We start from the raw sequence: 21,945 nt of genomic DNA, 5'->3' as shown, positions 1-21,945 counted from the left end.
CAATCCTTAGGCATAAATGTGTAAAGCGGGAGGTGAATTAAATAATGAATAGGACAGAGATAGGTCAAGGGACACTTGCCTCCACCAAACGACTGCTGCTTAGGGGCTTCTCCTGCGAGTTCCTCGGGCTCTTCGACCGGATCGTTCTCTATGTGATTGCAAGCATACATACATCCATCCATTCAAATTGGGAAACAAACAGTACATCATACAAGGGAACAAATAAAGTGAATATGCATCAAGTATGACATTCGATATCGCATTCATTATGGTTAGAAAGAAACGGGAAAAGGTCTCGCGGGGGGGGGGGGGGTTAAAGCTTATGCACTAATGATTGGTTACAATTGGTTCTAACAAAAGAATTTAGTTATATGCACTAATGGAAACCTAGTCATTTTTAGTTGATCAACATTGGACTGAATAAACAATTAATTATATGAACTAACTAGTGTAACGAAATTATAAATTAAGTTTCCTATTTCAATAACATGAACAAGGATTAACCTACCTAAAATAAAATAAGTAACAGTAATGAAAGAAACTAAAATAAAAATAAAAAAATAAAACAAAGGGGGGGGGGGGGGCGGTTGAACCGGCCAGGGGGCGGTTGAACCGGCCTGGGGCAGGGGCGGGGGCGGCCGAGCCGGCGGCGCACAGGGGCGGCTGGGCAGGGGCGGCCAAACCGGCGGGGGGCGCGGGGCAGGGGGCGGCCGAGCTGGCGCGCAGGGGCGGCCGAGCCGGCCAGGGGCGGGGCAGGGCGCGCAGGGGCGGCGGCGGCCGAGCCGGCCAGGGGCGGCCGAGCTGGGCGGCGGGCGGTTGGGCTGGGGCGCAGGAGCGGCGGCCGAGCCGGGTGGGGGGAGAGGAGGGGAGATGGGGGAGGGAGGAGAGGGGGAGGGGGACCTCACCGGGGACGGGGACGGGCGGCGGGGCGGCCGAGCTGCAGGGGGGCGGCGACTAGGGCAGGGGGGCGGCGGCTGGGGTGGGGAAGAAAGAGAATGAGAGGGAGGGAGAGGGATTTTGGGGGAATTGGGGAAAAGGGAGGGGGCGGCTGGGCCAATGGGCCCAAAGGGGCGCGCGGGGGGGGGGGGGGGGGCGGGGGGGCGGCTGGGCCGGCCAGGGGCGGCTGGGCCGAGCCGGGGCGGCCCACGGCGCGGGAGAGAGAAAAAGGGAGGAGAGAGAGAAAGAAAAAGAAAAAGAAAGAAAAGGTTTTTTTCTCCTTTTCGAAATCCGATCTTTCTAGATGAATGCACTTACATCTCTAAGCAATCAAAGAATGCACAGCTCAGCATGGTGCATCAAACAACATAAAGTAATTTAGGGTTTTTCTTTACACGGGAATTCCAAGCCGAACTCCGCTATAACTTTGGAAAAGATCAAGGTTTAGCGAGGGAACGAGAAAAGAAAAGGGTAACGCCTGAATTTGGTGAGAGAAAAGAAGAAAAAATTCTACCCCCAAATTCAGGGCGTTACAAACCTATCCCCCTTAAAAGAATCTCGCCCTCGAGATTCAGGGTTGGCTAGCAAAGAGCTCAGGGTACTTAGCTATCAGATCATCTTCACGCTCCCAGGTTGCTTCTTCCTCAGAGTGATGATTCCATCTGACTTTGCACATTCGGATGGTCTTCCTTCGGGTGACTCTGTCTGCAACCTCAAGGATTTGCACTGGCTTCTCAACGTAGGTCAAGTCCTCCTGGACTTCAAGACCTTCCACCGGCAACTGCTCTTCTGGCACACGCAAGCACTTCTTCAACTGAGACACATGAAAGACATCATGCACAGCAGACAAACTCTCGGGCAAACTGAGCTGATAGGCCACTTCTCCACGTCTTGCAAGAATCTGATACGGACCAATGTAGCGGGGTGCTAGCTTGCCTTTCACTCCGAACCTCTTGACTCCTCTGATCGGTGACACTTTCAGATAGACAAAGTCTCCGACTTCGAAACTCAGCTCTCTTCTTCTTGTGTCTGCATAGCTTCGCTGTCTTGATTGCGCTATCTTCAGATTCTCTCGGACCATCTTGATGTTCTCTTCGGCTTCAAGCAAAATGTCGGGCCCAAACACTTGCTTTTCTCCAGGCTGATCCCATTGCAACGGAGTTCTACAACTCCTTCCATAAAGCGCCTGAAATGGTGACATCTTCAAACTGGCCTGGTAACTGTTGTTATAGGAAAACTCTGCATAAGGCAATCTCTTGTCCCATCCGGACTGATCTTGCAACGCATAGGCTCTCAACATATCTTCAAGAATTTGATTGGTCCTTTCGGTTTGGCCATCTGTCTGTGGATGATAAGCTGAACTGAAATTCAGATGCGTGCCCAAAGCTTCATGCAACTGCTGCCAGAAATGAGAGGTGAACTGCGTTCCTCTGTCTGACACTATCTTCTTTGGCACACCATGAAGACAAACGATCCGAGACATATACAATTCTGCCAATACTGCACTGTTGTAGTTGGTCTTGACAGGTATGAAGTGGGCTGACTTGGTCAAACGGTCCACTACTACCCAAATGGAATCGTAGCCGGCTCGAGTGCGAGGCAATCCGACTATGAAATCCATACCAATTTCATCCCATTTCCACTGAGGGATCTGCAACGGCTGCAACAATCCAGCAGGTCTCTGGTGCTCTTCCTTAATTCTTCGGCAACTATCGCACATAGCCACATGCTCTGCGATTTCCCTCTTCATTCCGTACCACCAGAATTTCTTCTTCAGATCCTGATACATCTTCTCACTGCCAGGGTGAATCGAATAGGCTGTCTCATGAGCTTCCTTAAGAATCAACTCCCGAATGGACTGGACATTGGGAACACACAAGCGGTCTTTGAACCATATCACGCTTTCTGCATCTTCTCGAAAATCTTTGCCTTTGCCATCTAGAATCAGTCGCCGGATCTCACTGATCTTCTCATCATTCTTCTGCGCTTCTTTGATTTCGCGCTCTAAGGTAGGTTCCAACTCAACTGTGACTCCTCGCGAATTGTTCAGAAATCCGAGACTCAACCTGTCAAACTCCTTGGCCAACTCATAAGGCATCAGACGAGCGACCATCAGATTGACTTGACTCTTTCTGCTCAAAGCATCTGCCACTACGTTTGCTTTGCCTGGATGGTAATGAATCTCCAACTCATAATCTTTGATCAACTCTAACCATCTTCGTTGCCTCATGTTCAACTCTGACTGAGTGAATATGTACTTCAGACTCTTGTGGTCTGTGTAAACATCACATTTCTGTCCATACATGTAGTGCCTCCATGTCTTCAGTGCGTGAACCACTGCTGCCAACTCTAGATCATGGATTGGGTAATTCTTCTCATGAACCTTCAGCTGTCGGGACGAGTAAGCCACAACTCTTCCCTCTTGCATCAACACACATCCCAAACCTGCGTAACAAGCATCGCAATACACCAAGAAGGGCTTGTGCACATCAGGCAAGACTAGGACAGGCGCTGTAGTCAACTTTTCTTTCAGCGCTTCAAAGGCCTCTTGGCATTTCTGGGTCCACTTGAACTCAACTTTGTTGCCTAGCAACGCTGTCATTGGTTTCGCAATCTTCGAAAACCCTTCAATGAATCGCCGATAATATCTGTCCATTCCAATGAAACTCTTGATTCCTCTAGCATCTGTTGGCGCTTTCCAGTTCAAAATGTCTGCCACTTTCTTCGGATCCACAGCCAATCCTTCTTTGTTGATTATGTGACCCAAGAACAGGACTTCACTGATCCAGAACTCACACTTGCTCAACTTTGCATACAACTGGTGCTCTCGCAATCTCTGGAATACCATCCTCAAATGATCTGCATGCTCTTCTTCGCTTTGAGAATAAACCAGAATGTCATCAATGAATACCACCACAAACTTATCAAGGAAATCCATGAATACACTGTTCATCAAGTTCATGAAGAACGCTGGCGCATTGGTCAAACCAAAAGACATCACTATGAACTCGTACAAACCATACTTGGTAATGAATGCCGTCTTCGGAATGTCCGAAGGTCGGATCCTGAGCTGATGATAACCTGACCTCAGATCAATCTTGGAGAACACACTGGCTCCTCTCAACTGGTCGAACAGATCTTCTATTCTGGGCAAGGGATACTTGTTCTTGATCGTGACCTCATTCAAAGCTCGATAATCGATACACATCCTTTTGGTGCCATCTTTCTTTTCCACAAATAGGACAGGGGCGGCCCAAGGCGAGGTGCTTGGCCGAATGTAACCTTTCTCTGACAGCTCATCAATTTGCTTCTTAAGCTCAACCAACTCTGGTCCGGATATTCTGTAAGCTCTCTTGGAGATAGGGGTGGTTCCGGGAAGAAGCTCTATAGCAAACTCAACTTTCCGCTCTGGTGGCATACCCGGTAAGTCCTTTGGAAACACATCTGGGAACTCGGACACAACCTTGATCCTCCCAATTGGGTCTGCTTCACTGCTATCAACAGCTATCTGATAACAACTTCCTTTCTTTGGCTCAGGCGGGACTAACTCGGTCACCACTTCCTCTCCTAATGGGGACACCAACTTGATTGTCCTTTTATCACAACTGATAACTGCCTGATACTTATCTAGCCAATTCATCCCTAGGATGACATCTATTCCCTGAGTGCCCATTACTATAAGGTTGGCGGGAAACGCTATCCCCCTTATTTCCACACTTATATTCAAACAAATGCTATCGGCTCGAATTCTAGCACCGGCTGAGTCAATTTGAATGGGGGTTGACATGGTAGTAATTGGAAGATTATGTGCTTCTACCCATGATGCAGTAATGAAAGAATGCGTTGCTCCAGTATCAAATAACACTTCTGCAATATGGGAGTCGACTGGGAACATACCTACTATCATGCCGGGGGTCTCCTGAACTGCTTCAGCCTCCAAGTGGTTCAGTCTTCCATGATTATAGCGCGGCTGAGAGCGATTGCCTGCTCCAGGCTGAGACACATTCTGCTTTGCGAGGGCACTGGGGCCTGACTGCTGCTGGGCTGCCTTCTTCGGACATTGCATCACCCAATGACCTTGCTCTCCACAGTGGAAACATGCTCTGTTTCCAACCTGAGCTGGTGCTGCCTGATTGTTCTGCTGGTTTGCGGGGGCAGGAAGACGAGGTGCCTGCTGATTCTGCCTTTGAAACTGACCTCCTGACTGATTGCTCTGACGGTTCTGGTACTGGTGCTGAGGATACTGCCTTTAAAACTGCTGATACTGCTGAGGTGGACGCTGGTTCTGCCTGAACTGCTGAGGTTGATTGCCTGAGAAACGAGGACGATTGCTGCTTCCAGGCTGGGGTCCACTACTCTTGCGCTTACGATCCTCCATCTCCTTACGCTTCCTCTCTGTCATGATTGCTCTGTCAATCAGGTGCTGGAATGTCGGGAAGGTGTGATTCATCAGTTGGTACTGCAGAGGGTCAACCAAGCCTCTCAGGAAACGATACTGTCGCTTGGCGTCAGTGTTGACATCTTCAGGAGCATAGCGAGACAATTGCAGAAACCTGTCCCGGTACTCACTGACAGACAATGGCCCTTGCTTGAGGGCCAGGAACTCCTCCTTCTTCACTGTCATCAGACCTGCAGGAACATGGTACTGACGAAAGCTACCTCTGAACTCTTCCCAGGTGATGGCGTCAGGGTGGGCATGGGTGGCGAGGTAAGACTCCCACCATGATTGGGCTGCCCCTCTCAACAGACGGGGACCATACAGAACCTTCTCCCTGTCATCGCACTGAGCGGTATGCAACTCACGCTCCACAGTGCGCAGCCAGTCTTCAGCATCCATAGGGTCAGAAGAATGAGCGAACGTTGGTGGATGACCTCTCATGAATTCAGCACGCTTGTCTCTGGGCATCTGAGGCATCTGAGGCTGAGGTGGGGCCTGCTGCTGCTGCTGCTGCTGCTGAATGGCGGCCAGAGTCTGACCGATGGCTTGAACTGCCTGAGTCTGCATCAGAAACATCTGCTCGATCGACATCGGGAGCGGGGGCGGCAGATGCTGCTGCTGGGGCACCTCTTCCTGTTGAGCGGCTCGCTCCTGCTGAGCACGCCTTCCTCCTCTGCGCCTGTTCTCTGACATCTGCAGAATGCAACCACACATCAGAACTGATCTGGCAAATCTTGCAGCATAAGAAAAGAGAATAGAATTCTTCAACAGCACTGAACAGATGAGCATCTTCACTGATCTCCAACACAGACCACACAGCTTCTCAGATAAAGAGGAGAGTGGAATAAAAGGTTTCCCAACTATATAACTAACTCCATTAACATAATAGGTAAACCAAAATGCGGGGGATACCCACACTCTGGTGACAGTCATTACAAAGATCCAAACCAAACATAGTTCATCATGACAAACATAGATGCACAGGATATAGCAAACTACCCTGTCTAACTAAGACTAACTAAGACCGAGACTAACGCTAAGACTGTAGCTTCTATGTACATATTTCATATTAATTACAAGATCCAACTCTAACGATCTATGGTTCTAGAGTTATCTTGGTCTTGCAGTCGGGATTGCCATAAGACTGGTGTCCACGCTGAGGTGAGCGGTACGGGTGCTGAGTCCCGACGGGAGCGGGGGAACCACCATCCAGGTGACGACGTTCCGCGCGCTCAGCCCGCAGCAGGGCGATCTCAGCACGAGCCCTACTCAGCTCGTCTAATGCATGGTCCAGCTCCGTGTTTAGCACGGCGGCTAGGTTGACTGTGCTGCTCAACCTAGGATTGCCCTCACCGACAGGTGAGACAATCATGCCTCCTGTGCTGCCAGATGGACGGCGGGGGTAATACTTCAGGTCGAGACCGTCAGCTGCCCCACCGAAAACCGAGCAGTAGTGCGAAAGCGCACGCCGTGCAGCATCTTGCATGGCTGCCTCAGCTGAGTCCCGCTCAGAGATAGAATAGTGCTCTGAGCAGGCCTCCGCACCCTGGAGACTGTCCTCCGGGCAGCGCACCAAGCAGGTTGCCTCCCAGCGGTCCGGGTAGACCCCGCGACTGTGCTGGTAGACCACACAACGATACTCGACAGACCAAGTATGCCGGTTAAATGCCCGACGTAGCAGGGTGTCGAGCGCATCGTGGAAGTGACACCCGCGAGCAGCGTCGCGAGTGATGGGTCGAGCAACCCATCCTTCCGGCTCAGGGTTAGCAGAGAAGTCGGTGTCGTGGCTCGAGCTGTCGTCGCCATCTCCGTCGTCTGGGTCTCCTCCAGCAGCTACTCCAGAAGCTGGGACGCCCAGTGGTGGTGCATGGGGCGCATCCAGAGGAAGCACAGGGGAGCAGCTCCTCATAGACTCTATCTCCTGGTGGAGCGAGAAAGAAGAGCCCTGCTGCTCCTGTCGTCGACGTTCCTGCTCCTCACGCAGGCGGTGGTGTAGTCTCTCCAAGTGGCTGGACTGTCCGGCCACGGGACGGCGAAGCGGACGCTCAGCAAGGCGGGAGGGTAAGAAGGGAATGACTGACTTTCGTGCAGTGTGTCTAAGTCGAGCCATCTACAAAAGACATCGCAAGCAAAAGGGTGAGAACAGAATCAATATGACCAGCAAGTAATGAATCATAAGTAAATGAAGGATTAGAATAAAACACAATTTCCAGCAAGGTATATTATATAGTAGAACATAGGTTTGGTCGGTATGACCAACTTTTGAAGGGATATCAAAGTCAAGGCAGGGACAGAGGTCTATAGTCCTTAGAACGACCATTCTGCTCTAGGTTAGCGGTCCTACAGTCAGCACGGCTTTGATACCACTTATGTCACACCCGGTTTTAGAAGGCAAACCGAATGCGAACCATGTACGTGCCAGGATCAGTTATTCACGTACACAGCAGTTACATAACATGGACATCATCACACAGTGCTCAAAATAGTATTAAAAGGGAAATAATAGTCGATTACATCATACGTCTGAGACGTCCATATAGTCCTTACAATAAATCAAAGTGCGGAAAAGAAACGTAGATAACCGCGGCCTTCACAGGCAGCCGACTGGGGGTTGCCGCTAACCCACACCTAGAACTCGTCGTAGTCTTGGAACTCCTGGAAGTCTCCTTCCACAGCTTCATCTTCTCCTGAGCAGTGGTTGCAATGCTGACAACCTGGGGATGGGGGGGGTTTGGTGTGTAGAGCAAGGGTGAGTACACATCAACATACTCAGCAAGTATCCTGTTTGGCTGTAGTGGACTAGCTTTATGTGGGGGATAAGCCAAGCAGTTGCTTTTAGTTGGTCAGATTATTACTTACTAGTAGAAAGCCAAGTTTTAGCATTAACCCAAGTTATTAACCCGATGTACCCTTTCCAAACGGAAAGAATACCACTTACCAGTACCATAGTCATAACTAGAATCATTGATCTCATAACCACCTGCACCAAAGTATCTCTGATCAAGTACCACTAATCACTGGAGCTCCCTTGGCCGCTCATAACCGCGAGCACGGCTGATATATCAGTTTTCAAACACTCTGCAGAGGTTGTGCACTTTACCCACAAGCCGTGATTCCCTTTCTGCCCGGAGAGAGCTACTCCCCATTGACCACTACCTAGGTGGCCTAGCAGGGCATCACTACGTAGCCTTTACAAAGATTCCCCGGGGCTGTAGCCACCCGTTAGGTTTCCTAAATGCACCGCACTCCTCCCCAAGGGGCGAACCCAAACTTGGCAGAGCGAGCCGCATACACTGAGCCCCATTGACGGCACGACGGCTAAGTGAACTACACCCCGGATCTTCCAATTATTCAGCTAAGGGCATCCCATTCCACCCTCATGGTTGCACTGTTTTCCCGGGCGGTCATCCATAGAACAGGTCCTTACGGAGAGGCACTCGAGAAACCGCTCGAGCCCCCTTAAAGGCCATAAGTATAACATCATCATAAGAAAGGGGAAAACAGTGTATCATAGATGATCTCATCATGTTCATTGATTATAGTTGAGCAATAGCATAAAGCTAAACAGTAATAATCCAACCCAAATAGGTGAACAAGGACATGGTTAACAAAAGCTAGTCAATCCTTAGGCATAAATGTGTAAAGCGGGAGGTGAATTAAATAATGAATAGGACAGAGATAGGTCAAGGGACACTTGCCTCCACCAAACGACTGCTGCTCAGGGGCTTCTCCTGCGAGTTCCTCGGGCTCTTCGACCGGATCGTTCTCTATGCGATTGCAAGCATACATACATCCATCCATTCAAATTGGGAAACAAACAGTACATCATACAAGGGAACAAATAAAGTGAATATGCATCAAGTATGACATTCGATATCGCATTCATTATGGTTAGAAAGAAACGGGAAAAGGTCTCGCGGGGGGGGGGGGGGGTTAAAGCTTATGCACTAATGATTGGTTACAATTGGTTCTAACAAAAGAATTTAGTTATATGCACTAATGGAAACCTAGTCATTTTTAGTTGATCAACATTGGACTGGATAAACAATTAATTATATGAACTAACTAGTGTAACAAAATTATAAATTAAGTTTCCTATTTCAATAACATGAACAAGGATTAACCTACCTAAAATAAAATAAGTAACAGTAATGAAAGAAACTAAAATAAAAATAAAAAAAATAAAACAAAGGGGGGGGCGATTGAACCGGCCAGGGGGCGGTTGAACCGGCCTGGGGCAGGGGCGGGGGCGGCCGAGCCGGCGGCGCACAGGGGCGGCTGGGCAGGGGCGGCCAAACCGGCAGGGGGCGCGGGGCAGGGGGCGGCCGAGCCGGCCAGGGGGCGGCCAAGCTGGCGCGCAGGGGCGGCCGAGCCGGCCAGGGGCGGGGCAGGGCGCGCAGGGGCGGCGGCGGCCGAGCCGGCCAGGGGCGGCCGAGCTGGGCGGCGGGCGGTTGGGCCGGGGCGCAGGAGCGGCGGCCGAGCCGGGTGGGGGGAGAGGAGGGGAGATGGGGGAGGGAGGAGAGGGGGAGGGGGACCTCACCGGGGACGGGGACGGGCGGCCGAGCTGCAGGGGGGCGGCCGAGCTGCAGGGGGGCGGCGGCTGGGGTGGGGAAGAAAGAGAATGAGAGGGAGGGAGAGGGATTTTGGGGGAATTGGGGAAAAGGGAGGGGGCGGCTGGGCCAATGGGCCCAAAGGGGCGCGGGGGGGGGGGGGGGGGGGCGGCTGGGCCGAGCCGGGGTGGCCCACGGCGCGGGAGAGAGAAAAAGGGAGGAGAGAGTGAAAGAAAAAGAAAAAGAAAGAAAAGGTTTTTTTTTTCTTCTTTTCGAAATCCGATCTTTCTAGATGAATGCACTTACATCTCTAAGCAATCAAAGAATGCACAGCTCGGCATGGTGCATCAAACAACATAAAGTAATTTAGGGGTTTTCTTTACACGGGAATTCCAAGCCGAACTCCGCTATAACTTTGGAAAAGATCAAGGTTTAGCGAGGGAACGAGAAAAGAAAAGGGTAACGCCTGAATTTGGTGAGAGAAAAGAAGAAAAAATTCTACCCCCAAATTCAGGGCGTTACAGAGACAAAACTTGCATTTGGGTCCCTAAGGCTATTTGTACTAACCTTGTAGGACCCAACAAGAGTTGGGTACCTAAGACCCAAGCCTAAATTGCCTTACAGGTTTATGCATCCGGGGGCTCAAGCTGGATTATCGACAGCGGATGCACAAACCACATGACGGGGGAGAAGAAGATGTTCTCTTCCTACGTCAAGAACAAGGATTCCCAAGATTCAATCATATTCGGTGATGGGAACCAAGGCAAGGTGAAAGGACTAGGAAAAATTGCTATTTCATCCGAGCACTCTATTTCTAATGTATTCTTAGTTGAGTCGCTTGGATATAACTTGTTGTCGGTGAGTCAACTTTGTAACATGGGATATAATTGCTTATTCACAAATGTAGATGTGTCCGTCTTTAGAAGGAGTGATGGTTCATTAGATTTTAAGGGTGTATTAGACGGCAAACTCTACTTAGTTGATTTTGCAAAAGAGGAGGTCGGTCTAGATGCATGCTTAATTGCTAAAACTAGCATGGGCTGGCTGTGGCATCGCCGCTTAGCACATGTGGGGATGAAGAACCTTCACAAACTTCTAAAGGGTGAACACGTGATAGGTCTAACAAACGTAACCTTCGAAAAAGATAGACCTTGTGCAGCTTGTCAAGCAGGCAAACAGGTGGGAAGCTCTCATCATACCAAAAATGTGATGACCACATCAAGACCTCTGGAGTTGCTTCATATGGATCTCTTCGGACCCGTCGCCTATCTAAGCATAGGAGGAAGTAAGTATGGTCTTGTTATAGTTGATGATTTTTCCCGCTTCACTTGGGTATTCTTTTTGCAGGATAAATCTGAAACCCAAGGGACCCTCAAGCGCTTCCTAACGAGAGCTCAAAATGAGTTTGAGCTCAAGGTGAAGAAGATAAGGAGCGACAATGGGTCCGAGTTCAAGAACCTTCAAGTGGAGGAGTACCTTGAGGAGGAAGGAATCAAGCACGAGTTCTCCGCTCCCTACACACCACAGCAAAATGGTGTGGTAGAGAGGAAGAACAGGAGGCTCATAGACATGGCGAGGACAATGCTTGGAGAATTCAAGACACCCGAGCGGTTTTGGTCGGAAGTCGTGAACATGGCTTGCCACGCCATAAACCGGGTGTACCTTCATCGCCTCCTCAAGAATACTTCGTATGAGCTTCTAACCGGTAACAAACCCAATGTTTCGTACTTTCGTGTATTTGGGAGCAAATGTTATATTCTAGTAAAGAAAGGTAGAAATTCAAAGTTTGCTCCCAAAGCTGTAGAAGGGTTTTTGTTAGGTTATGACTCAAATACAAAGGCGTATAGGGTCTTCAACAAATCATCGGGTTTGGTTGAAGTCTCTAGCGACGTTGTATTTGATGAGACTAATGGCTCTCCAAGAGAGAAAGTTGTTGATCCTGATGATATAGATGAAGAAGACGTTCCAACGGCCGCAATATGCACCATGGCAATTGGAGATGTACGGCCACAGGAACAAAAGGAGCAAGATCAACCTTCTTCCTCAACAATGGTGCATCCCCCAATTCAAGACGATGAACAGGTTCATCAAGAGGAGGAGTGTGATCAAGGGGGAGCACAAGATGATCATGTAATGGAGGAAGAAGCACAACAGGCACCTCCAACTCAAGTTCGAGCGACGATTCAAAGGAATCATCCCATCGACCAAATTTTGGGTGATATTAGCAAGGGAGTAACTACTCGCTCTAGATTAGTTAATTTTTGTGAGCATTACTCTTTTGTCTCTTCTATTGAGCCTTTCAGGGTAGAAGAGGCCTTGCTAGATCCGGACTGGGTGTTAGCCATGCAGGAAGAGCTCAACAACTTCAAGAGAAATGAAGTTTGGACACTGGTGCCTCGTCCCAAGCAAAACGTTGTGGGAACCAAGTGGGTGTTCCACAACAAACAAGATGAGCACGGGGTGGTGACAAGGAACAAGGCACTACTTGTGGCAAAAGGTTATGCCCAAGTCGCAGGTTTGGACTTTGAGGAGACTTTTGCTCCTATGGCTAGGCTAGAGTCAATTCGCATATTGTTAGCCTATGCTGCTCACCATTCTTTCAGGTTGTTCCAAATGGATGTGAAGAGCACCTTCCTCAATGGGCCAATCAAGGAGGAGGTGTACGTAGAGCAACCCCCTGGCTTCGAGGATGAACGGTACCCCGACCACGTGTGTAAGATCTCTAAGGCGCTCTATGGACTTAAGCAAGCCCCAAGAGCATGGTATGAATGCCTTAGAGACTTTTTAATTGCTAATGCTTTCAAGGTTGGGAAAGCCGATCCAACTTTATTCACTAAGACTTGTGATGGTGATCTTTTTGTGTGCCAAATTTATGTCGATGACATAATATTTGGTTCTACTAACCAAAAGTCTTGTGAAGAATTTAGCAGGGTCATGCCTCAGAAATTCGAGATGTCGATGATGGGCGAGTTGAATTACTTCCTTGGGTTCCAAGTGAAGCAACTCAAGGATGGCACCTTCATCTCACAAACAAAGTATACAGAAGACTTGCTCAAAAGGTTTGGGATGAAGGACGCCAAGCCCGCAAAGACTCCTATGGGAACCGACAGACACGTCGACCTCAACAAAGGAGGTAAGTCCGTTGATCAAAAGGCAAACCAGTCTATGATAGGGTCTTTACTTTATTTATGTGCTAGTAGACCAGATATTATGCTAAGTGTATGCATGTGTGCTAGATTTCAATCCGATCCAAGGGAGTGTCACTTAGTGGTCGTGAAGCGAATTCTTAGATATTTAGTCGCTACGCCTTGCTTCGGGATCTGGTATCCAAAGGGGTCTAACTTTGACTTAATTGGATATTCAGACTCCGATTATGCTGGATGTAAGGTCGATAGGAAGAGTACATCGGGGACATGCCAATTCTTAGGAAGGTCCCTGGTGTCATGGAGCTCTAAGAAACAAACTTCCGTTGCCTTATCCACCGCTGAGGCCGAGTATGTTGCCGCAGGACAGTGTTGCGCGCAACTACTTTGGATGAGGCAAACCCTCAGGGACTTTGGCTACAATCTGAGCAAGGTCCCACTCCTATGTGATAATGAGAGTGCTATCCACATGGCGGATAATCCTGTTGAACACAGCCGCACTAAGCACATAGACATCCGACATCACTTTTTGAGAGACCACCAGCAAAAGGGAGATATCGAAGTGTTTTATGTTAGCACCGAGAACCAGCTAGCCGATATCTTTACCAAGCCTCTAGATGAGAAGACCTTTTGCAGGCTGCGTAGTGAGCTAAATGTCTTAGATTTGCGAAACTTGGATTGATTTATAGCATACATGTGTCTTATGCCTTGATCATGTTCCTTATGCATTTTGTTGTTTATGTATGGCGCTCAAGTTGTACAAGCACTCCCCGGACCTCATAAGTCCATTTGCGAGTGATGCACATATTTAGGGGGAGTTGTGCTACAACTTGATCTTTTGAGACTAACCATGTGCTTGAGTGTTCTTAATTTAGTCTCAAAGGTGGATTGAAAGTGAATGTTGGACTTGGACCATGAAATACTTCCACTGCACTCCGATGAAAGAGTAACTAACTCCAAGTTTATCTTCATGCTCTTATTGCCTTTTTACTCTTAATTGAAGATTTTGGTGAGGCAATGGGATTTAAGGGCCAAGATTGATCCCGTTTTGGTGCTTGATGCCAAAGGGGGAGAAAGTAAGGCCAAACCAACAAATGGATCAACTACCACTTGAGAATTTTGGAAATAGTAGCATAGAGCTTTTGGTTTGTCAAAAATCTCTTATTGTCTCTTTTGTCAAAAGTTGGCCTCTTGTGGGGAGAATGGTTGATTATGGGAAAAAGGGGGAGTTTTTTGAATCAGTGATCAATTTCTCTTGGAATACCTTTCTTTATGTCTCAACAAGTGTGTTTGACTTAGAGATAGGAAATTGAGTTTGATTTGCAAAAACAAACCAAGTGGTGGCAAAGAATGATCCAAATATGCCAAATTTGAATCAAAACAAATTTGAGTTTTCATTTGCATTGATGTTGCACTTCTTTTAGTTGCTTTTTGTTGTGTTGGCATAAATCACCAAAAAGGGGGAGATTGAAAGGGAAATGTGCCCTTGGGCCATTTCTAAGTATTTTGGTGATTAAGTGTCCAACACAAGTGCCTAAGTGTTAAATTGTGCCAAGGACTCAAGAAGTGCAAATCAAGATTAAAGGTATGTTTCTAGACTTAGTACATTGTTTTGAAGACTAATGTATTGTGTCTAAGTGCTAGAAACAGGAGAAACAATTATGGAGAAGTTGGCTGCGTACAGCCAAAAGACTGCTCGGTCTGGGTGCACCAGACTGTCCGGTGGTGCACCGGACAGTGTCCGGTGCGCTAGGCTGGCTTTGGCGAACTGGCTGCTCTTGGGTTTCGTCGGCGGCGTACGGCTATAAATCAGCGGACTGTCCGGTGGTGCACCGGACTGTCCAGTGAGCCAACAGTCGGCCCGGCCAACGGTCGGCCGCGTAATCCACACGCGACGCGTGGCAGAGCCAACGGTCAGAAAGGGGCACCGGACTGTCCGGTGTGCACCGGACAGTGTCCGGTGCGCCAACGGCTCTGAATCTCCAACGGCCGGCTTCACCAAAGAAGGAAAGAAATCCGCACCGGACAGTGTCCGGTGGTGCACCGGACTGTCCGGTGCGCCAGGCGACAGAAGGCAAGAATTGCCTTCCTGGAATGCTCCCAACGGCTCCTAGCTGCCTTGGGGCTATAAAAGGGACCCCTAGGCGCATGGAGGAGGACACCAAACATTCTCTAAGCATTCCTAAGCACCAAGACTCCAATTCCACGCATTCGATCTTTGTGATAGCAACTAGAGCTCCATTTGAGTAGAGAACTCTTTGGGTTGTGTTGTGAGCTCGAGTTGTGACTTGCGTGCGTGTTGTGCTCTGATTTTTTGTCTTGTGTGCGTTGCTCATCCCAGCCTTACTTCCGTGCTTCTTTGTGAACATCAAATTGTAAGGGCGAGAGGCTCCAAGTTGTGGAGATACCTCGCAAGCGGGATATAGTAAACAAAGCAAAACACCGTGGTATTCAAGTGGGTCTTTGGACCGCTTGAGAGGGTTTGATTGCAACCCTCGTTCGTTGGGACACCACAACGTGGAGTAGGCAAGTGTTGAACTTGGCCGAACCACGGGATAAACCACTGTGTCTATCTGTGTTGATCTTCTTGTGGTTATCGTGTCTTGCAAGAACTCCTCTCTAGTCACTTGGCTTTATTGTGCTAACTCCTAATCAAGTTTTGTGGCATTAAGTTTCAAGTTTTACAGGATCACCTATTCACGCCCCCTCTAGGTGCTCTCACCAAGGGCGTCCCATACCACCCTTGTGGTAGCACTGTTTTCCCGGGTGGTCGCTCCATGTTCCCATTAATATAATGATCTTAACATGAACAATAATAATAAACTGATAATAATAGTGTAATCATGAATAATGTATCTCCATACCCAAAACCACATAAAGCAATAGCAAATACTACCTAAAAAGTTTAGTGGAATCAAGGTATAAAGATAATCAAACTAGGGTAACCTAAAAAGGGTCCCATCAAAATTAACCTATGCAGATCATTATGATTAATAAGAATATGACTGGGTAAAAAGAAGTGATCAAGGGCACAACTTGCCTTCAATGAGCTCCTGCTCAACAACTTCTATCTGCTAAACAACAGGATCCTCAGTAGCTTGCTCGTCTACTCGCATCAGTACAAACATACATAGTATAGCAAAATTTAACATCACACCAAACATGTAAATAAAATACATAATAATAATCTACACATTAAAATAAGATCCTAGGAACAAGAATCATTAATTTTGGAGTTATGGATTTTAAGTTATGAATTTCCAAAGGTATTATGTATTTGATACAAGATTAACTAAGAAATAAATTTTATTACTGTTTTCATGCCAAAACAGAGACACTAGATGATAAATAATAATATTATAAAATTATAAAATTAGAATGGATTAATTTGGACTAAGTATGAATTTTCTTGGAATTTAACAAGTTCTAGGAATTGTTTTGTATTAAAAATGCATTTCCTAATTCATTTACTCTGATTTTCCATTCTCTGGACTGCGCATCAAATTCCAGAAAGGCCAGGGCTATCCTATAAAAAAAATCCTAGACTCAGTTCACAGCTGCGGTGGACGGCAGGTTCTATTTAAGAAAATGTAGGGGCTTATTTATCAAATGGCAGAGCCGAAGGGGTATCGCGCGATTTGAGCCACCTGATCTGAAAGCTGGGGTCCAGATTAGATCTAGGTTTTAAATGAATCGGTATGTAACCCTGACCCTCGGATCAGAGATTGACGATCTCTCTTCTATCTAACTGAGATCATCTCGCGTCCATCGAATTCACGATCTATGGTCGCGGTTGGATGCGGCCGAATCAGTATGAAGATCTAATCCAATCTGTCCAAAACTCATCCGACGGCGCGAACCTAAGTCTTCCACCTCTACCCGGCTGAGCGACGGCGACAAGTCCACCCGCGACGGAGTGAACTCCAGCGAGCCCCCTGTTGGGGGCCTTCGTCTTCCGAAGGTCCTCAAAAACACGACTAACATGTTTCCCAAGTATAATATATGTACAGGAACCTTCGAACATGGGATGAAGTTGTACATGATATGAAGAGCGCGGTTCGGGAGAAGGATGAACTAGTGCCGAAGCTACCCGTGAAAAAGCTTTGGCTTAGCGATGGAAAATGAAACCGACTTAAAGGGGAAAAGGTTGTCTAGTCCTCGATAGATTATCCCTAAGTCAATAGTAAATGTCAAGGGCATGAATGTAATTCTACATAGGCTGCGTCCTGTGCCTATCAATAGATGAACAGTGACACCGTACTGTTCACGCTGACTTGTATTCACTCGCACGTCACGCTTGGATTTTTACCTTCTGTCAAGCCGAAGGTATAAATGTAATTCGATACAGTTCATGTTTATTCATGATAAGATAATAAAAATGTTCTGATAGTGTCATATAATTATTCATGTTATTTCCCATATTTCATATGCTTCTACTTACTTTATTATATACTGAGATGATGAAGGTACATCCTTCATAACCTTCGTCTGAAGACCATTATATCCTAAGGGAGATAATGCTTCGAAGGACGAAGGTCTTTAACCATTAACATTTTGTGTTGCCTTGTTCTTATCTCATAGCATTTGAGAACAAGTCCCCAACACCCCCGTTGGCCGCCCATTGCCCCAAAACCCTAACCGAAACATGCTATGCATAGTGTAGGATGATACGAACGGCAGAGAAGAAGATTCCCTCGGACCAACACCGAGGACAGGGAACCCGTGGGGATGAGATTCACCAGCGGCGGACCGAGTTCTTGTTACCGCGGCGGCAATGGAGTTGGCGATGGCTGTCTCGGGGTCAGTGCTAGTTTGTTGGGGAGGGGAGGGAGTCTAGGAGCGCGGCTTTATAGTCGGATCCGAAAATCTGGGGCACGACCTAGCCAGTAGCGCGCGGGATCGTGCGACGACCGCGTCGTCCGCCATGTACGACGATTCTGTTGGGAGGAAGCGGATCGAACTGACCACCAGGTCCTACCACACAACGACTTACTCAGAACACACGCGCCCGCGATCTGACTAGTCGGCCCCGCTTGTCGGCGTGTTTGCACCAGAGTAAGGCGCACGGACGAGAGACAGACGGACGGGGCCCGGGTGTCGGTGCCGGTCGGTCAGTTGGGCTGCGCGGGGAAAGACTTAGTGGGCCGAAAATGGGATCCACGACCTAGGTAGGCTTTTCTCCTTTTTCTTTTTCTGATTTTTTTCCTTTTTGTTTTTAGAATTCAAATTTGAATTTAAATTTGGTTATGGGATTCATCCATGATCAGAGTGTACCAAATTCAAATTTTGAGGTTAAGAAATATATTCTTATTTATATATTTTATTTTATCTCATTTGCATAATATTTTCCTCTCTTTTCTCAATTTATAGGGTTTCCTTTAGGACTCAAATTCCAATTTGAGTATCAACATATTTCTTTTTACCTTATTTTTATATTATCACAAAATGCAGGCACAATAAAACCTCAACATGATGCATATTCCATTTTAGTATCATTTGTTTTAATTCATCACTCTTAATTTTAGGTATGCTCTTTTTATGATGAAAATATGGCACACAAAATAAGGAGATCAACTATATCCTCATTGAATACATTTTTGGGTATTACTGCAGCAAATCAGAGACCCCCATCCCTCGCCTTCCCCACTTCCAAGGTTTCGTAGAGCAGGAGGGGAAGGGAAGAGGTGGACATACCTATTCGTTGCCGGAGAAGGACACGACGAAGACTTGGGCATATGGAGACGGCATAAGTAGTATACCGCTAGATATACAGGGAGAGAGCACGCAAGTAGAGAAAGAAGCCCAGCCGGAGCAGTTCCAAACCGAGAGGCACCCGCACCAGGCGTCAATCCGAGAAGGGCAAGAGAATGCGAGTGTTTTCCCAGCCCTGGACCCGTGAAGCGACACAACACCACCACAAACTCTGTAGCATATGCCGACTGCTGCCACGCTACGGGCCTTGGTTGTCCAATATCTCAGACCTAGACTCCTCATCGCCAAGATAACCTAAGCGTGGCGAACGAGGTGGAGGCATGAGGAGAGAGAGAAAAGACGTAGAATGGCGAACGAGGTGGTGTCAACTAAGTCGAGGACCATCATTATCGTGCGGAGGTATAGATGGCCAAATGGACCGTGTCTGACGAGTCGGTCCGAGGCACGACCCATTTAATATTGTCCGAGCCAACCCGGCACGAGCGCCGTGCGGTGCTTGGGTCGTAATCCTCGGCCCGTAGTGCTGGCCCAGCCCGACACAATTATTTTTTTTATTTTACAAAAAATCATATATACATATGTACAATTTATATCTTTACTACTCTATAAGAGAGAAAAGTAGGCGTCCACCACCAGCTTCACTGTGCCTCCGCTTTCGTGATTCGCGTGCCCCCGCCCGTGATCCATCCTCGCCCGATGCCCGTGATCCATACTCGACCGGTGCCCGTGATCCATCCTCGCCAGAATCGCGACCGTGGATCTCACCGCCCCCGCGCCCACGCGACATCTCGACCGCACTCGTGGATCTCCCCGACGCACCCCAAGACTTCCGCTGCGCCTCCCATGGCTGTGCTCACGACCTGTTCTGCATGCGTCGTCTCCCCTAGATCGCGCAAGGCCCGTGTCCATGCCATCACCGACCATGTCCATGTCGTCATCGACCTTCCGCCCCATCTTCAAACCCACCTCCAAAACCCTAGCCACCTCCCCGCTGCCCACCCCTTCGTCTACCTTCTGCACCATCCCATGGAGGACAACGCCATCTCGACGCTCATGGACATCGACAACTCGCCGCTCAGTGTCGCGGGGGTTAGGTTCCTCACCCCACCCCGTCCTACTAGGAGGGCGATATGTTCCTCGCCCCACACCATGCAGGCCACGACGGCTCTAGCGAGGCCCGTGGGCTCCTCCTCTTCTCTGGGTTCTTCAATAGCTTCAATAGCGCCGACTTCGAGGCCATGCTGTGCATGCAGGTAGCGAGGGGTGGCGCGTCACCACCATGGAGGAAGGATGACCGTGACGGACACTTCGTATTCTACCTTGGCGAGAACTTGACCCGCTGATGTGGCTTCCCAAGACTCTTTGACTCTCTCCTTCAGTTCCTTGAGCCCTTGTGCATGGATATATAAATCAGTTGTGTCTAATAATTTGTAATTAGTGGCAACATCTTTTTGTTATTTTGGTTTTATCTGCTTTTTATTGTTATAAGATCCCGATTGCAAACTAGCAGTTAGTACACCTTTTGGTTTTCCTTCGTCGTATCAAGCTAATAATGTGTGAAGCAGGGTTCCCATTCTGATCTTTAGTTTTTTGTGATTTTAATAGCAATAACCTTTTTTCGCAAAAAGTAACAAACTTTATGCAGTATGCGGCTTGTATAGTTCCCAGTATCCTTTTAGACTTAGATTTAGTTTGATATATGGTTATGTTTATTGACAGAATGCTTTTTAGCTTTGCAGATAAAATCTTCAGCAAAATGAGAGAAGGTTTGGGTTTTCTGCAATCTGTCGTCTCCTCTTCTGCTGGGTATCTCCGTTATTATTCTAATGAAGAGGCCTACGAGCTTTGCAGATAAAATCTTGAGCAAAATGAGAGAAGGTTTGGAATGCTGGGACCGTGAAACACGTGAATATGTTGCCATAAAAGTTGTTCGCAGTACCCGCAAGTACCGTGATGCTGCAATAATTGAGATAGATGTGCTCAATCGTCTGGCAAAAAATGAAAAATATAGATCTCTGTGAGTATCTCAGAGACCTAATTACTTAAAGTATAACCCTATTCTGTTTTTGACTTGTCAGTTCCTCTTCAATTTGTCAGCTGTGTTCAAATTCAGAGATGGTTTGATTATCGTAATCATATATGCATGGATGTGTTACTTTATGTTTGCTTGTGTTTAATATAGAAGGCTCCCTTGCCTTCGTTCGATCATGTGGTATTTGAAAGTGACACCTCTATAAATGAAGTAAGGCAGGGCAATGCTTATGTTACTGTTGTCAGTTATTAGCTTTTTAAACCATGCATCTGTCAATGTGTCTTGTTTCAATAGGTCTTATTATAGGACGTGATGCCACTGAATTAGGATGTTTGTTCTTTTGCTACCTTTGTTAAACAACATCAGATCATTCGTATTGTATCCTTCCTCGGATTGCTTCTTTTGTTCTACTACAAATATGCTCAACATGACAGGGAGAGGTATGCTCCTAAATTTCTTATTTTGTGCATTGTGAAATGATTGTTCTAACAACATCAAGTTTGTGTTCTTCATATAATCTATCTCAGATTGCTCTGTGTTTTGCAGGTCTCGAGGTCAAGCCTGGACCCACTGTCAAGTGTGTGCTTGGACATGACTTTATCCTGCACTTTCTAGTGTAAATTTCATTGTAATGTACTTACTTTTCTCTGTTGGATTTGCTCTGTATACTTACTTGGATTTAATCCTGTAGGCTGCACTTGGGGAATCAAAGAAAAGTGAAAGTGCCATGTCAAAGTTGATGACCAGAAGCTTGCTATCGGAACCATCTCTATTGAAAAATACCCCTAGATAAAAATTGATTTGGTTTTCAATAAAGAGTGTGAGCTGTCACACACATCAAAAACTACCAGTGTATTTTTCTTTGGTTACAAGGTTGAGCAACCAATCGAGGAAGATGAATATCCTTTTTAACATTGTTTTTATTAGTTTTTCATGTAAGACTGATCTAAACAATTTCTTTATGGAGTATTTTGTTTCCTTGACCTCATTTTTGCTTCTTGCCTCTTACACAATGGATCTTGATTCTGAAGATGAAGAGAAGGAGCTAAACATTCCAGTAATCAAGGAAAATGGTATATATATCTTCTCTTTTTTTCCTAGTTGGTTTTTTCTGGCATTGTTGGGGTCGTTTGA

General features: G+C 47.3%; 1 long non-coding RNA gene across 1 annotated transcript; it reads left to right on the top strand.

Annotated features, from left to right (window-relative positions):
• Positions 1–21,109: 21,109 nt before the first annotated feature.
• Positions 21,110–21,571, top strand: LOC109943691 (uncharacterized). Its single transcript, XR_002266754.1, has 2 exons — positions 21,110–21,427; positions 21,503–21,571. It is a non-coding gene; the product is annotated as an uncharacterized lncRNA (long non-coding RNA).
• Positions 21,572–21,945: the final 374 nt, after the last annotated feature.

Source organism: Zea mays, chromosome 1, assembly GCF_902167145.1.
Source record: "Zea mays cultivar B73 chromosome 1, Zm-B73-REFERENCE-NAM-5.0, whole genome shotgun sequence".
Lineage (NCBI taxonomy): Eukaryota > Viridiplantae > Streptophyta > Magnoliopsida > Poales > Poaceae > Zea > Zea mays.
This window is presented reverse-complemented; position numbering and strand designations above follow the sequence as displayed.